We start from the raw sequence: 4,522 nt of genomic DNA on the forward strand, positions 1-4,522 counted from the left end.
TGTTTCTGTTATAAATTGATCATATATGTTAACAGTATAACTTTTGAATAAAATGTTTCTAAAGACAGTTTTTTGTAAAAATGTTTTTTAAAAATTGTAGTACAGAAAAACAATGTCAAAATCTGTTTAAAAGAATAAAGCTTAAGATAGAGATCTGTTCTTAATAAAATTGAAAGCAAAACTATTTTAAAAGGCTACAGATGTGTTGAAGTAATTTCTTGTGTTTTCTATTGTATTGTTAAAATTAAATGTTGAAGTAAATAAGTCTTTAAACATTCATTTTCCTTAAATATTATGCAGGGCAGTTCCTGATTTATCTGCAAGTCAGTTTACAATAACTGCTTATTTTCTGTTTATACAGGAGGAACATGAAACTAAAATTTAGCTGCCTACTTTTATTCACCTACCTCATGAATAAGCTCAAATGATAGTTAAACACTAACCCCAAACTTTGGAGAGTTGAGATAATAGACATTATTTGTTATCTTTATTAGATTCAACTATTTAGCCTGAAAATGTTAACTTTTTCTCTTAAATATTCTTAGAACTTTCCCTCTAATTTTGCTAAACTTGGTTCAAGAAGAACTCCTCATATGAAAGTTAAGTGTGAGAACTATATTCTATTGTATCATACAAATTTTTGCTAGTTGCATAAACCAAAAATAGTTTGCTAAATAAATAGTACTGAAGAACATCCTGACCCAAGTGGCACTACATGTCCAAATGTTTCTAACCAAAGAAACTTATACAACAGGTTTTTTTTTTGTTAACTGGAGATCAAACTTGGGACCTTGTGCTGGTGAGGCAGGCGAAAGAACCACTGAGCTAAATCCCTGAGCCAGAACAGTATTTATAGATAGCTGACATTAAACTATACATTTTACAGGCCAAATACACATAATCTAAGAGTTTATAAAATAAGTTAATGCATTATCAACTCTAAAAATTTCATGTACAAGATAAACTGCCCTTTAAGTACTTCTGACAGTATTTCAGGTGGAGGCAGTCATATATACAAAAACAATCCAGCCTTTTCTACCTTAAGAATTAAGGCATTTATTTTAATTTTGTGTAGTACACATCTATGAATTGCTATCAAATATAACATATGGCTGAAATCAGCAGTCTGATTTGCCTTGCCTTTGTTAAAATTTTGTGTATAATATAATACGATAAATGGTACTGTCATTTTCTATTTGACTCACCAATAGCAGTCAAGCATGCTCAACCATCTGGCTTTGAATGACCATAAGCATATTTGCTTGTCTATACTTCTTCTTTTCCTTGGAATTTCTTCTTCTCCCTTCTGTGGAAAGAGTCAGAAAAAAATGATAGGAAATGTGCAATGTTCCTACAGATTTAGCTCTGAAGGGATATTTAATAGCCAGTTCATCTTGGTTATAATTTCTAGATTAAAAAGAATTGTCTTGAAAAAACATACTTATTTCTATAAGTAGTGAAAAGAAACTTGAATTATCCAGGCTTGATGTGCAATATGACATTTTAGTGATTTTAATTTATTTATGTAATTATATTAAAGCATCTAATTTCAATAAGCTGGTATTTCAGAGCAGGTCTGCTATGCTAGATGAACATCCTTTCCAATTTTAAATTCCAGTAGATGTTCAAATGTTTAATGTTAAACTTAGTTAATTTTGGTTGCTATGGATAGAAATGAAATTAAATCTTCATCACACATAAAAAAAAATCCAGCATCTCAGCTGTTACGCATATAATGTAAAGAAATTTCAGAGTACTGAGAAAATCTTACGATTGATGGAAAATGCTGATTTGTGGGATTTAAAGTGTTTCCTTTAAAAAAAATACCCAGAATACATAACCTCTGTACAAAGAAAAATATAAAAATTCTGGATGACCATGTTTGATTATACTACATAATTTAGAATCAAAAGTTGAAAGTTTTTCTACTTTACTCATTCCCCTGACAGCATTGATTTGTGAGCTAACATTAATATTTAGTTGGGCTGCATTTATGGAACAAGATTTTATTTTCAAAATGGCATACATTTTTCTTTAGTGTAAGGACTCTATTTTTAGCAGCCATTATATCTCTAAAGGTTAACAATTTATAGAGCAAATGTTTTAACTACTGTATACTTTTTCTACTTTGTACTCCCCATTTGTAATATTTGCAAAAGGGTAATGTCTACAAAAAAATTCTTTCACTCTCCCAACCCCACATCTTAATCAAAAGTGTTTCCTCCTCTCTTGTCTCTGACCTAATTGGGGATGTGTGGGAATTCCAGACAGGGTATGTACACACTTTAGATGGGATACTTGACTTTGAGTATAAAGACAAGTAAAAGATGAGCTCATTCCTAATTCAGGTATGTCCCAGTGCCTCAAAAGTTATTTGACAAACTGTACTTACTGAAAAACTAAAAAAGATGAGACATTCAAAGATGCTCTAACAATCTTAGGCCTGTAACAGCTGAACAGCAAGAAAGCCATTTAACTCCGCTGTGACAGTCATCACTGACTGGCATTGAAAGTTAGACACCAATCCTGTGGTTACTGATAAACAAGAAGTTTAAACCAAGAGTGGTGGCACACACCTGTAATCCTAGCACTCAGGAGGCTGAAGCAGGAGGATCACCATGAGTTCAAAGCCAGCTGGGACTACATGATGAGTTCAAGGTCAGCCTGAATTACAGAGTGAGATTCTGTCTCAAAAACAAAACAAAACAAACAAACAAAACCAATTTAACTGAAGTGGTGTCACTAAATTAAAAAACTGAAAATACATTTTAACAGTAATTTACACTGAAGGAATTATTGTTCTCAGGTATTCTATATAAACAGAGATTATAAATAGAAGAATTTCCAAATTAATATGCTAAAGAAATTCCTACAAATATAATTTTGATGAGATATACCACCTACATTTTGCCAACAATATTTCCCTAAAAATTAGCCACTCTATAGTTATATTTCATGTTAAAATACTACTGACTGGGCCAGGGATTTAGCTCAGTGGTTTTGCCACCTGCTGCGCAAGCGCAAGGATCCAAGTTCGATCCCCAGTCCCCCCCCAAAAAAATACTACTGACTTTCAGGGGAAATAATTATATTGGCTGATTGTGACATATGCCAGTTGTGAAAATTCAAACTAGTTGACAAATTCCCAAAATAGCTAATTTAAGTTTTTTGTCAAAACAGAGGAATGTAAAGACATAGCCTGAATCTGCAATTCATGAATTAAAAGTTTTCTCTCAGGCAGAGTAAGGGGTGAAGTGGGCCTAAGCATTGCATTATCTTATAAAAATGCCACTGATTTCCTCACAGAGCTAACCTAATTGTAAGTGATAAACCTAACAACATGTCAAGCAATAATACAAACTCCAACATGAATACTTCCTTACAACTCGAGGATAGTGTAAAACTAGCCCAAACCTAACCAACACCTATCACCAGTGTTAACCCTGCAGTTCATTCTACTAATCCTGGCTCCTGATGGCGGGCTGCCCTTTCCATCCAGCCTCCCCGTCCGTGCAGGCCCCAACCACACATGCAGACCCCTCCTTAACTGCTGCACCGCACACTCCTGTCCCTCAGCATGAGGGACACCTAGGGCAGGCTTGGCGGGAAGGTAAGGCCTGGGACTGGTGAGGCTGGGGCAGGGGTTTGTGAGGCTGGAGCGGGCTTGTCGGAAGGTGAGGCCTAGCATGAGCTTGGCGGGAAGGTGAGGCCTGGGGTTGGTGAGGCCGGCAGGTGCTCACGCCTCAACTGCCCAGGGGAGGAAGCCGAGGTCATGGTAGGAGGCTCCTCACCTGCTGAGGACAGAGACGAAGCAGCATTCTCTGCGAGACATAAAGCATGGCCAACTGCCGCGCTCTGGTCAGCGGGCGGAAGGGTCCAGAGAGTAGGGTGTGCAGCCGGTAAGGTCGTTGGAGGGGGTGGAGTCTGGCTACAGGAGAAGGGGTGTGGCCAGGCGCCTCAGTTGTGGGCGTCCTGGGGCTGCGTCCTGGGAGGGGCGTGGCTGGGCCACAGCCAAGGCGGGCCTGGGTTCATGAAGAGGAGGGGAATAGCCAGGGAGCACCAAGATTGGGCACAACAGGGCGAGTCCCCAGAGGGGGCGGAGCCTGGCTACAGGAAGAGGAGGCCCGTGGCCAGGCTCTTCAGCTGTGGGTGTCCGGGTCAGGGTCATGGGAGGGGCCGGGCCTGGGTTCAGGAAGAGAAGCGGCATAGCCCAGGAGAACCAGGATTGGGCCCAACAGGGCGGGTTACCGGAGGGGGCGGAGCCAGGGCACCTCAACTGTGGGTGTCCTTGAGCTTTTGTGAGGGGGCGGGGCCTGGGTTCTGGAGGAGGAGGGGTGTGGCCCGGGTGCGTCCGGATTGGGCGCAGCAGGGCGGGTCACGGGAGAAGGAACCTCTCAAGTGTGGGCACCCTGGGGCCAGTCACAGTAGTGACGAGCTCTGATCCAGCGGGAACGCCCTACCAGCCTGGTCTTCTCAGCCCTTTTGTCCCACTGGATAGAGAGTAGGCAGGAGTCCAGCTCAC

The 4,522-nt window shown here is 40.2% G+C and overlaps 1 pseudogene across 1 annotated transcript in view; it reads right to left on the reverse strand.

Moving 5' to 3' along the window:
• Positions 1 to 4,522, reverse strand: part of LOC110347689 (beta-1,4-galactosyltransferase 1 pseudogene) — a 54,762-nt pseudogene that overhangs the window by 23,354 nt on the left and 26,886 nt on the right. Inside the window, exons 2-3 of the transcript XR_015449950.1 lie at positions 2,577 to 2,684; positions 1,206 to 1,306 (exon numbers count right to left, since the gene is read on the reverse strand). The product of XR_015449950.1 is annotated as a beta-1,4-galactosyltransferase 1 pseudogene (transcript). The remainder of the gene's footprint in view (positions 1 to 1,205; positions 1,307 to 2,576; positions 2,685 to 4,522) is intronic.

Source organism: Heterocephalus glaber, unplaced genomic scaffold (assembly GCF_053883595.1).
Source record: "Heterocephalus glaber isolate CG9 unplaced genomic scaffold, H.glaber_assembly_v1.0 deba00000122, whole genome shotgun sequence".
NCBI classification, from domain to species: domain Eukaryota; kingdom Metazoa; phylum Chordata; class Mammalia; order Rodentia; family Bathyergidae; genus Heterocephalus; species Heterocephalus glaber.